Genomic DNA, 13,092 nt, shown 5'->3' on the forward strand with positions numbered 1-13,092 from the left:
ATACAGAGCCATGGATTACTCATGCACTCAAACATAGATCAAAAATTTCTTATCCCTATTAATAATAAACTAAAAATTTCCAAGAATTATAGTCTAGAATTGGGAGGTAGATAAATTATGGAATTCTAGAATTGTATGGGTATATATATATATATATATACACACACATATATACATATATATATACACATATGTATGTATATGTGTATGTATACATATATATATGTGTGTGTACATATATAATTCAAAAATAATATTTAGATATTTATACTATATATAATATATAGTATATAATAGATTATATATTATATAATATATTTTACATTAATATATAAATATATAATAATATATAATAATATATTATGTTATATATATGTAAATATACAATAGATATATGTTTCTTTTATATTTCTATTCTATATTTTTATATATAAATATATGAATATTTTTTAAATTATTTTTTCCCTAGAATTGCTATGCAAGAACTCTCAAACTATTCAGAATATTCCCATGGATTCCCTTGGATTCTCTTCCTGGGTGATACCTCCACGTTCTTCTCATTCCTGCTGGATCAGAGCCTTTAGTCCATCATTCTCTCAGAATATTTTTCATTACTTTAAACCTTTCCCTGACAGCACCCACGCTATGAACTGGAATTTAACAGAAATTGCCAAAACAGTTCTAAAACAGCCCCAAAATCAGCCTGCAAAGGATCCAGGAGCCTGAAATCCTGAAATATTTTTCCCAGGAGTCACAGAAGCACCACAGCACACACAGCCTGAGTGTTCCAGCAAAGGAAATTTTATTTCAACAATAAAACTTTGTTTTGGTTTCTTTCTTACTGACACGGGTATGGAACTCCAAACAGAGAAACTCTGAGTGGGCTGCACACGAGACTGGAAACAAATAAATAATATTAATTGTATTAATGTCAGTATTTTTAATGGCATTAAATTTCTTAATTAAATTTATAAGTTTTATAATATAGATTAATTATTAAATTTATTAATTTTAGAAATATTATTACTATTAATAGAACCTCTGAACATTAGTGATGCATCCGCAAACAAAATGAGCACTTGAACCTTAGAGCTCAGCTGCTCCCTGGGAGAACATTTGCCTTCTGGTTTTCTTTCTTCTTTAAAATCTGAAAGGATAAAACACAGCTGTTACAATTGTACATTAATGTCATTGCTATACTTCTGTTTAAAAAAAATGTTTGGTGAAAATCTCCCCATTTCACCAGTGATATTTTCCAAACTGGGGTCTGAAGGAGCGAGAGAAGCTGAGCTTCAAACCCTGTTACATAAACTACTACAGGGAAGTAAAAATACAATTAAAAACTTTGTAAAACACTGTTCAAGCCTTGTTATTAAAGTTAACCTGTTCAATTCCCAGTAAAAAAATTATAAGGGTAAGAATCAGTTTACACAACAATCTGTTCTTGTGAAAAACCAGCTCACACCTACAAAGAAAATCCCACCTGTGCAAAACACTCATTCCCCAAGAGACAAAAAATGTAAACTATGTAAAAAGAGAAAAATGTGAGAAACACATGCATTGGTCATTACCAGGTAATAAGCTGAGTTTCACTAATTTACTAATTAATTAAAGTCACACACAGTACCTTCTAACACCATATAAAAATCAACTCTAAATAAAAATTCATCTGTTCTACATAAAAACCCCCACATGTCTCTATTATGACACCCAACCAGGCTAATTAAAAAATTAATGACTGAGATTAATCAGGAGAGTGACACAGGAGAGCAGAGACCTGCAGGGTGCAACCCCAACCCAGCCCAGGATCCCATCCCAGACTGGTTTGGACTGGGAGGGACCTTAGAGAGACCTTGGAGGGACAAACAATTCCTGGACAGGAGGAGCTCCCTGTGCCCCGAATATCCCAAACAATTCCTGGACAGGAGGAGCTCCCTGTGCCCCGAATATCCCAAACAATTCCAGGACAGGAGCAGCTCCCTGTGCCCCGAATATCCCAAACAATTCCTGGACAGCAGGAGCTCCCTGTGCCCTGAATATCCCAAACAATTCCAGGCCAGGAGGAGCTCCCTGTGCCCGAATATCCCAAACAATTCCAGGCCAGGAGGAGCTCCCTGTGCCCCGAATATCCCAAACAATTCCTGGACAGGAGGAGCTCCCTGTGCCCCGAATATCCCAAACAATTCCAGGACAGCAGGAGCTCCCTGTGCCCCGAATATCCCAAACAATTCCAGGACAGGAGGAGCTCCCTGTGCCCCAAACATCCCAAACAATTCCAGGCCAGGAGGGGCTCCCTGTGCCCAAATATCCCAAACAATTCCAGGCCAGGAGGAGCTCCCTGTGCCCTGAATATCCCAAACAATTCCAGGCCAGGAGGAGCTCCCTGTGCCCCAAATATCCCAAACAATTCCAGGCCAGGAGGGGCTCCCTGTGCCCGAATATCCCAAACAATTCCAGGCCAGGAGGAGCTCCCTGTGCCCTGAATATCCCAAACAATTCCTGGACAGGGGAGCTCCCTGTGCCCGAATATCCCAAACAATTCCTGGACAGGAGGAGCTCCCTGTGCCCCGAATATCCCAAACAATTCCTGGACAGGAGGAGCTCCCTGTGCCCCGAATATCCCAAACAATTCCTGGACAGCAGGAGCTCCCTGTGCCCCGAATATCCCAAACAATTCCATGGCCTGCCCCAGCAGCCACCTCTGCTCTCATTCCCCATTTAGAGCCATTCCAAAAGGAAAGGGCTGGATTTGCTTCCCCTGCAGCAGAACAAAGCTCAGAATTCCAAATTCCAGCAGCACCAGTGACAGATTTTCCCTGGATTCAGCTCTGAAATAAGACTGGCATTACAGCCAGTCCATCATCTATCACTGAATTCATGTCAGAGTCCACAGGCAGGGAAATCCATCTGTGGAAATGAGGAGCTCCTGGATTTCCATGGAGCATGGAGTGCCACCTCTCCCCTCCCAGCTCTCCCTGTGTGCATCCCTCATTCCTGACACCTTTTCCGAGCTGGGATGCCACCTCCAGTCTCACTGCAAACTGCTTGCAGGGATTTCTTCAATCAAAAATCCTGGGAAATTTGCTTTAGGGAGCTCTTCTAAGCAATGCATTTTCTCACAGATTGAGAAGTCAAGGTTTGCTCTGGATTTCATCTTCATGGGGGTCTGGAATGCAGGGTGGGCAATGAGGGACACCCAAAAACCTCCTCTGGCCCAACAAATCCAAGCTGATTTGTTCCTGCTGCTACACTGTAAAACAAACCCCAAAATCCATATATAGAAATATCAAATAATATTAGAAATCCATGTAATGCTTACCTGCAGACATTCTGGGAATAAAGTTGGGTTTTTAACGAAGTCCTGGAGTCTGGAGTTGAAGGAAATTCCCATCAGGATTGAGGGGACAGCTGAGATGTTTGGAGTGCAGAACTGCACTGACAAAGGCAAATCAGACCAGGGGCTGCACCCACAGGGACACTGCCAGCGGAAATACAGATGTGATTGTCCCACTCTCCCCAGTCCTTGTCCAGACCTGTCATCCTGTATCCTCTTCTGGTCCCCACAACACAAAAAAAGGTGTTGATAGAGTGGAAAGAGGCCAAAGGAGGGCCACAAAAATGATCAAAGAGCTGGAGATCCTTCAGCATGAGGAAAAACTGAAGTTATAAGGTCTTTTTTTCCTGGAGAAGGCTTGGGGAGGAACCTCATCACAGTTTTCCAGACCCTAAAGGGTCACTACAATTTAGACAGAGGTTGTCTCTTCACAAGGAGCCACATGGAGAGGGTACAAGTTGCAGGAGGAGAGATTTCATCTGGATATAACAAATATGTTTTTTTACAGTGAGAACAAATCAATCACTGGAATGACTCCCATGGGATGTGGTGGAGCCTCACTGCTGGAAGTTTTCAAGATGTGACTGCACAGGGTGCCAGAGAATCTCATCTACACTCTCTGTTTCCCATGAAAGGTTGAACCAGATGACCTTGGGAGGTTTCTTCCAGCCTGGGCTGTTCTGTGCTTCTGACACTGGTCCCATCTCCAGACTCCAGCTTCCCTCCAGGTCCTTGCCCCTGCTGATGCCTCTGCAGGGCCCCTCCCAGGCACTTTTCCTGCTACTCAGGGACACTGCCTCCATCCATCCCTCCCAAAATTCCCTCCCCTGTCTCCTACCAGAGGGAATCATGGCTGTGCCCTGACCAGACAGCACATGCCCTTGACAGGAGCAGCATTGTCTCTGCTTGCAGATCCCTTTTCTGCTTCTTTTCTTCTGCAGAAGAATTCGGTCCTTTGCTTCTCCTCTCACCTCCTCCTGAAAAAGCAGAGAATGAAAGGGGAGACAAACCTGCCACTTTGTTGTCCATAATCAGAAGGGTGCAGGGAGTGGAAGAGAATGCATTTAAGAATGCACCTGAAGGATTTTGGATATCCCACCCACATCCCCATTCAGCTCTTGGACCCAGAGTGTCATTTGTCCTAATCTGTGCCTTTGCACTTTGCAGCAATCACCCTTTGCATGAGATCACACAACTCCTACACCCACAGCAGCACACAAATCACCAGTCCCAAGCCTGTCCCAAATAAATCACAGCTAATCCACTTATTGTAGGGGAAGGGGCACAAATCACCCTTAGACCAAAGGGAAGTGTAAAGCATGCCCAGCATGGAAACAGACTGCAGCCACAGGGCAGCTCCCAGGACTGGAGGAATGGTGGTGGTGGTGTTACCAAATGTGTGTGTACACATTCCCCCTGCCCAAAATGCCCTGCCTGAATTTGGAAACAGCCCCCTCCAGCTCAACAAGGAACATTTCTACCCTGGAACATTTCTGTCATATCAACAGGCACCAGATATGGGGATATTGCTCCAGATATTCATCCCACACTGTGGATCTGCAGATGGGATGGAGACAGAAATGTCTGATCCCAACCTGAACCAGCAGCCTCAATGGTTCAGAACAAGGTTTTGGTCTTAACCCATTACAAAAAGCTGGACAGTCCAGAGTGCCTCACCAGCCTGCTAAGGAAGCAAGTGCACCAAGGAGAGAAATATGAATCCCATTTCTGTGCCAAAAGTGAATTCAGTTTTGGAGAGAAACTGCATATTCGGTGCAGTGCATCCAGTGATCTCTCAGCTCCAGCCTGCTCTTTTCCTTCCCTAACAGGATTTTCCCAGCACTGCTTACCTCATCAGCCTTTCCTTGGGACTCAGCCAGGAATCCCAGACAATCTGTCCTGTTGCCTCCAAACAACTTTCTGTCTGTCACTAACAGGTCTGCAGCATCCATATGTCCTGCAGCCTTCAGTGCTAAAAACAGTCTTAATCTTCTTCCTCAGCACCAGTTATCAGAATATCTGAGGCAGAAATAGATGCTAAATTTCAGATCATTAGCAGAAAACAGAACCAATTATGAAAAAAATAGCCAAGAGTAAGAGATCTTGCACTGGATTAAAAATAGATTGGTTTTATCCATTCTCACTGCTTCAGCTGAGCGTGCAAACTGCAGGCTTTGCAAGTTCAAAGGGGAGATGTGTCTGGCTTGGGGGCCAGCAAAGCTGCTCTGTGTGGGGATGTACTCACCTGGCTCGGGTCTGAAGCACAGAGGAAGGTTTGTGCACTCCACAATTTGTGTGGTGGGCCTGGGATGCCTGGCAGGGGAGTGAGCAAGGTTGGCTTCTTCTCTGCTGAGCATGTGGGGCCAGAGGTCTGAGGAGGCAGCAAAAGGGGAGCAAAATTTGCTTTTCCCATGCAAATCTGTTCAACATTTTTGTCCCTGTGTGCTGGTTTAGGGCAAATTTGTTAAAGAATCTGCAAAGGAGGGCCCCTCCAGAAAGCGAAACCAACACGGCCCCTCCCCCCAACCGGTTCGGGAAAAAATTCCTCGGAGAGAGGTGGAAAGAACCTGTTTATTTGACTGGCCCCGCACCCCCCAGCACACAAAATGAACAATACCCGATGACACCGCTTTGAGAAAGATGGCAAAATCAGAAAGTCTCTTTCGGGGGTGGTTGCTCTGTTCTCAGTCCCTCCGGCGCTGGGCCAGCTGCTGCAGCCGAACCCTTGGTGTTCCTGGGTCCCAGTCCGGAGCAGGTTCGAGATGGTCACAGGAACAGGAGAGGAGAAACAGTCCAGGAAGCAATGTGGACTGTTTAGCTAAACTAGCTAATAAGCAGAGGCAGAAAGCAGAGCAGAAGCAAGAGCAGAAAAAGAGAGCAAGCAAAAGCAGCAAGCTGAAGCTGGAAGTGAAAAAACAGTCTCATGTACCGCTTGTCTCTGTGTCCTGATAAGAGAAACCCAAACAAAACTTCCACTCTTCAGAGCCGGTCTTAAAGGCACAGAACAGATGAATGGGGATATACAAGCATCATAACGTCACCCCAGGACACCCTGACACAGGTCATGGCCTCCTCAGGGATTTGAAATCATCTGAGAAGAAAAGCTGTCCATTAGGCTCCCCTCAGTGGTTTTGCTGCAGGAATGGAACATCCTCTGACAGCATCCTTCCCTCACACCTTGCAAAGCTTGGAGCTGAAAACCAGCACCAAAGGAGAGGCAGAACCTCTGCCACCACACATGTGCCCTTTTGGTGGGACCAGCGTGGCAGGCACTGACTAAACAAAAAATCTGTCCCAAAACAGAGAGGAGGAGGAGGAGGAGGGGAGGATGCCAGCAAAGCAAGCACAAGGAGTCTCCAGGAGATGAAGTGTGTCTTCCATCTCCCTGTCAGGGGAAACTTTGAGAAAGAATGCTTTCCAGCTGTAAGGGAACACTGAAGCTCAGTGGTGCCAGGGGACAGTTTCAGCTGCTGCTGCTGCTGTTCCCCTGCTAAGGATTTGGGCTCCAGGTTCACCATCTGTGACCATCACCACCCCAGGGCAGGCAGGAACCCCTGCAGCCACAGCTGGGTGACAAGCAGGGGAAAGAGCTCATCTGGACCCAAGAGCTTCCACGTTAAGATGGAACACTGACATGAATATTATGTGAAGATGGATTGTTTAAATGCCTTGAGAGTTTATTTTGGCTGGGACAAGCACAAGGGCTCAGAGAAGGGAACAAAAAAAATTATATGCAATTTCCATGAGGATTATTTGTCCTGCATCATCTCAAACAGAGTCCCAAAGCACTATTAGCACTAGGCTTAAGTTCATTTTTTGGGCTCTGCAGTGCTGCTGGGAAATGCTTGGAAGGGGGTCTACACATATACACCTCCCAAAATAAAAAGCTGGAAGATGTGAAATAAAGAGGAATATGTGAAATAAAAAGGGAATAAGAACATAGAAAGTTTGCATGAAGAAGAGTAGCTGCAGCTTGGCTACACAAGAGCTTCATCTATTCCAAGTACAGTAAATGGAAATAAAACTCTGAGTCAAACCTTATTTCTCCTGTTAATTCTGCTAAGAATAAAGTCACAACACAGAGGGGAGAAAAAGATATACAAAACAGCTTTAAAGAGCTTAAACTAAACCAAATCATTTAGCAGTACACACTTACAATAAAAGCAATTAGCATGCAAAATATTAAGAACCTATCCTGTGTTTAAAATATCTGTGGGCCACAAACAGAGGTGCACAAAAGACAGATTATGAGCAAATCTCAACCTCTTATACATCACTTCTCAAATTAATTATCTGATAATCACCATGGCGTTCATTTACAGAATAAGTATCCCATTTAAACTTAAACCTGCACATAAATAGAAAAAAAAAGTTAATTAACAAAACAATAACGTACCCAGCAATGTAAAAACTCTGCTGACTCCACTCCCCAGCAGTGGCAAGAGTCTGATGGAACTTTGTGCTGAACTCTCAGATTGAGGCACTGGGGCCTACACATTTCTGACAGCAAAGCAACACATGCTGCCATGAAAAATAAGCTGCAAGTTTGTCAGTGACAAGGAAGCACAAGAAAACCTGGATCCCACTTCAGTGCAGCTTGCCCTTATTTCTACCTCCATCAAATAAAGCCCATAAGCCTCCATGGAAATCACACACTTGCATCTTGAACTGAATAGGGATAAGCAAAGAACATGCTTAAATATTTTGCAGAATTAGATCCACAATCTTAATTTCATACTGCAGTAATTCATTCTCTGAAAAATCTGTTTCTATGGAAACTTATTTTGGATCCAGCAGAGAGATTTTTCCCTTTGATTCTCACTATTAGAGCCAGTCTTTTCTCTTGTCTCTTTCTCTAGAGATATTCTAAAAAAACAGATTTCCTATTTCTTTGCCTGTTTCACAGCAAACCCCTATCTCTAAGTTCCCTCATTTGTTAAGCAGAAAAAATTCTCAACTATCTTATTGTGATAGTGTGAAGTCTTTGAATGCTGTAGAAAAAGAAAGGATAATGGATAATCTAAAAGCTTCATCTTGCCTAGTGGCCTACAGATTAACATGATTTACTGTACTGAAAGGGAATTCTAATGCTTTTAAAAGCATATTTAGGAAAAAACCCAAAACTGTTTTCCAGCCCTCCCTGCGCCCTGGCTAGGTGTGCTGTCCTTTGTGGGGCAGGAGGAACAGCCCTTCATGGAAGGTGTGAATGCTCCCCAGGTGTACACAGCAGCAGAATTATCTTTTTGTCTTTATTTCCTGATAACTCACTCCTGTTTTTGCTGTCTTGGCTGCTCTGATCATCGTGCAGCTGTTACACACACCTGGCTATTCTCACATGAAGGTTTTTCTTCTGAATTACAGTGGTCAGCTCAGACCCCATCGTTTCATACCTGAAGCTAAGACTGGTTAGTTTTTGCCACCATCTCTCACTTTACAGTCACCTACACAAAAGTCATGTCCTGTTTCATTACCCAGCCACTCAGTCTCATAGCACCCTGTGAATTTCATCAGTCAGCCCTTGCTGCTAATGCCTTGATTAACTTAATATTATCTTTCTTTGTTTATCAATCATCCTCTTTTCCAGCCCATTTCTGCGTTCGCAGAGCAGCACAGGTCTCATCGCTGGTGACCTCCCTTTTCTGTCAGAACCACTTACCTTCTTTTCTGCCTGGTATTTTTAACAAATAGCTCAGCCCTGCGAGGAGCTGCCAGTTTTGTCCCTCCATTACTTAGTTTCTGTAATAACCATGGACATTGTGGAGCCTCTTGGCTCCACACAGACTACAGCCACGAGATTTTCCCTATTCGCATGCTGACTCCTTCAAAGAACCTTATAGATTTGTGAGCCTTTTTCAATAGCCAGACCATTTCTTTGCTTAGTGCAGAGGTCAATCCTCCCTGCAGCTGCCTGCAGGTCCCTCAGATTTCTCAAGACTGCGTGGCATCTTGCAGAGACATCCAAACCTCTGGATACCCACAGGAAGCACACAATAAACTCCAGCCTCATCCTAGACCCAAAAGCCTTGTGTTAGTGAAGACTATAATAAATATAATAAATATTTAGACATTCGTCCTTCAAGATAATTCAGGTCTTTCCCCAAAAGAATCTCCAGAAGATGCCATTGTCCAGTATCAGCTACCAGGCTCCCAGTCACTGCTTCTGGATTAACGACTCCATCCCAAAGAGCCTCTGGGTCTGTCCCAGAATATCTTGGGTCAGTTATCAGTTATGTTCAATTAAATGCCCAAATGATAGCACAAAATGAACAACACCTAAATTCCCATGCCTTTGCCTCACCTGGAGAGCGCCCCAAATTGATGTTCTGAGACCAAAGAGCAGGATGCCCTTGCAGGATGTGTGCCTTCCAACACGGGCAAGTGCCACCAGGACAGAAAGCAGGGGACACTGTGCCCCACAGAGTTAGTCTGTGACATCCCCCCTACCCTGGCTCCCTGTCTCTTTAGCCCTTCAGTAATTCCTCTCTGAATTGCCTGCCTCTCCCAACATTACCAGGCAGCAGCGCACGTCCCACTCCATTAAGCCTGTAAGCCACTGGCTGGATGATATCTGACTCGCATCCGCTTGCAATTTAAAACGGGCATTTGCTTCAGATCAAAGCAGCAGCGGCAGCAGGAGCAGAAATTAGCATCTCAGCCTCTCTCTCCCTGGTTTCATTGCCACAGTGTGTCTCCCTCATTACCAGGGAAATGAAATGTCTTTACAGTTCAGGCTGCCTCTCTGCCTTTTCATCCCGCGGCCACGGCGCGAGGCATTGCCGCCGCATTGAACATCGATTGGTCATGGCCCTTCTCTTTCAAATGGGACACTGGACCTCTCCTCCCTATTAGCAACCCACGAGGGGGCTGGGAGCAGTCACAGCCCCTCCTGGTATGCCTTACTGCTTCCAGCACTCACCCATTAATTCCCTCATGCTTAAAATAATGATAAAACCGGAGTTCTCCCCACAGCAGGTCAATTTTCACACTTTGTCGACAGCCCTAGAAATGAAAGTTCCTCTCACCCCTACAAGGAGTAGGTACAGCACAGGTACACACATTAATCTTGTCAGTCCCACACCACCACAGCCAGAATCCTTTCTGGGGAGTGCAGCTGGCTAAAAGGACACTGAGCTGGTTCCTCTTGCCTGCTGTGGCAGCAAACTGAGACAGATTCCACCCTGCCACCTCTCATCCATCCTTCCCACCTCACAGCTGTGCTGCTTCTGCCCTGCAAGGCATTACTCCCTTCCAGCCCTGTGCAACTGCAACTATAACAATAATAATTACATAATGCCATATTATCCTCTGGAAGAAAAGAGGGAGGAGCAGGTGATTTGTGAAGGACCAAAAAAATCCAGCAGCAGGAAGATCCAATGTAGCAGTTTCTTAATGGCTAAGGAAGGTTCAGAGTTCTATCAGTGGTTCTGCTTTGTCTAAGTTGCCAAAGACCAAGGCCAAAGGATACACAAAACAGGCATGGGCTGCAGGAACCAGCTGGAATGCAAAGTCTACTCATGGAAAAAAATACATCCTAAACATTTAGTCAGCTAAAGGTTTGGCAATGACCCAGCAAAGCCAGAAGAAAAAACAGGGGGAAAAGCCCACTGCTGCAAAAACACACATTCTCCTTGCAGACCCTTTCATCATGGCCCTAGGCACACTTACAAACTTGAATTAATACCTGCATGAATGGGAAGCTGCTACTTATGGGGCTCAGGTTAACTGAGCAAAAATGGCACAGAGGAAGAAAGTTGATGGAGAAACCTCCCTCTCTCTGCCAACCTTGTTCTCTCAGTCCACCAGACACAACAATCTCATGCTGCAGCTTTTTGTTTGCAGAAAAGATCCCTCCACAGACCTACCATGGGCTCCTGAGGTGGCTGAGTGAGGGGGACAGCACAATTCTGGGAGGCTGCACCACACCCAGGTCACTCAGAGAGCTCACACAGCTTTTGGAGATTGACCCACACATGTGACTGCCACAGCAGGGTAGGGGCTGTCCCCAGCACTCTGGTAATGAGTAGCAGCCTAAATAATTCAGATTTTGACTAGAAAGACGGTCTTGATGAGGTTCATCCTAGGCCACATAAAGAATGGGCTGTCAAGCCATCTTATTAGTAGTTTGCTGTGGTAATATCTGAGGAGGTGTGAGATACCAAGTGAGGCGAGGGCAAAATTATATTTAAAAAGTGGAAACTGAGCACCATCTTTTTAACTTTAATCCCCAGAGAAATACAGGGACAAAGTACTTAAAAGTACTAAAAAGAATGCAAGAAAAAACCAACAAAATATTTGTTTTTTGAACAAAACCAAAGTAGACCTACCTATCTCCCTTGCAATAAGACTGAAAACCTGGTGGGAAGGGATAAGCAGCAGGCATCATATATTCTTGACTTTACCAAGGTTTGTAGGCTCCCAGGGTATTCTTGAGCAAACTAAGGAAACAATCCAAATGAAAAACTGGATAAACAGCACAAAATTAGCAGATAAGCTACATGCATAGATTTATTGTTAACAGTTGATAGAGAAAAGCAGTTCTTTCCTCCCTTTCCCATGCCCTTACACATGTGCATCTCCTTTCCATATCCCCTAAACACAAACGAGGCACGAGGTGGGCAGCTCACACTGCAGCCTTCCCTTGGTGGCTTGCCTCCTATCCTTCATCCACTTACCACTTTCCATGAAACCTGTAGGAGTTTAATATCCCAGGAGCATCTGCTTCTCTGGCAAACAGACGGAAACCGGCCCAAGAGTTAAAGCTTCACCGAGACAGGGCTAAGACAGACAGCAGCATCTTCCACAAACTGGTGCCAAAAGCTGCTCAACACCCCCATGAAAATAGGGCTGCAGTTAGACAGGAAAAGCCAACAGCCTGAGCACACAGTGGAGACACAACCTGCTAGACAGCAAATCTGCAGAGAGGAGCCTGATGGTCACGAGCCAAGTGCAAACAGCGCCGCGCCGTCACACGCAAAGAGGAAATCAAACATCCCACTGGGATGTGTAAACGGGACATAACCCACCAGGCAGGGGGGAAACCTCTGCAGAGAGCCCCACACGCAGCTCTGAGCGCTCACGCTGCGGGAGAGGCAGCTGGGGTCAGGGCAGCAAAGGGAAAAGCTGCATGGGGCCCAGAAAACATCCTGCAGGGAAAGACTGACAAAGCTGGAAGCAGCCCGCACAGACAGAGGTGGCTGAACAGGGAAACAGCAGCAGATGTGTGCAAAAACTGCATTTTCAAGGGACTGAAGCACCTGCCAGTTCTTCAGGATAAAGTCAGGCAGCTTTCCTAATTGCAAACAAAGTGAAAGAACAGGTCATCTAGAGAGGCTGTGGTGTCTCCAGATCTCTCTGTGGTCACAGGAAGCAGGTCTGTCAGCGTCTGCTGTGATTTCTATAAAGCTGCTTTGGTCTGAGGAACGTGCTCAGAGTGTTGCCCTGATACCTGACCTTACAGCTCGCTGGGACCACATCCCATTTTGCACAATACCAGCTATTTATCAGGTAGCAGAGCTCCTCAGCCTTGAAAAGGTGAGCCCTGGACTCCAGGGTATAGAGGAGCTGCCCCACAAGCACACATATGTTGTTTTTTATTACATGGGACAACCTGGATGTGTCTAATACCAGGTGCCAGCTGCGCAGCTTCCTGACCCACAGACAGCCCAGGTGCCAGGGGCTGGACACTGTCTTCTCCTACAGCAGAAGAAAAGAAGGGAGCTGGAACTTTGTAGGCTCATCTCCAAGATGGTTTGGTGTCC

The 13,092-nt window shown here is 45.3% G+C and overlaps 1 long non-coding RNA gene across 1 annotated transcript; it reads right to left on the reverse strand.

Moving 5' to 3' along the window:
• Positions 1-1,078: 1,078 nt before the first annotated feature.
• Positions 1,079-6,220, reverse strand: LOC135454889 (uncharacterized). The gene is made up of 6 exons (XR_010442217.1): positions 5,952-6,220; positions 5,580-5,705; positions 5,185-5,353; positions 4,173-4,311; positions 3,320-3,430; positions 1,079-1,147 (listed from the first exon to the last, which is right to left on the reverse strand). It is a non-coding gene; the product is annotated as an uncharacterized LOC135454889 (long non-coding RNA).
• Positions 6,221-13,092: the final 6,872 nt, after the last annotated feature.

The sequence above is a fragment of the Zonotrichia leucophrys genome, chromosome 1, assembly GCF_028769735.1.
Source record: "Zonotrichia leucophrys gambelii isolate GWCS_2022_RI chromosome 1, RI_Zleu_2.0, whole genome shotgun sequence".
Classification (NCBI taxonomy): Eukaryota; Metazoa; Chordata; class Aves; order Passeriformes; family Passerellidae; genus Zonotrichia; species Zonotrichia leucophrys.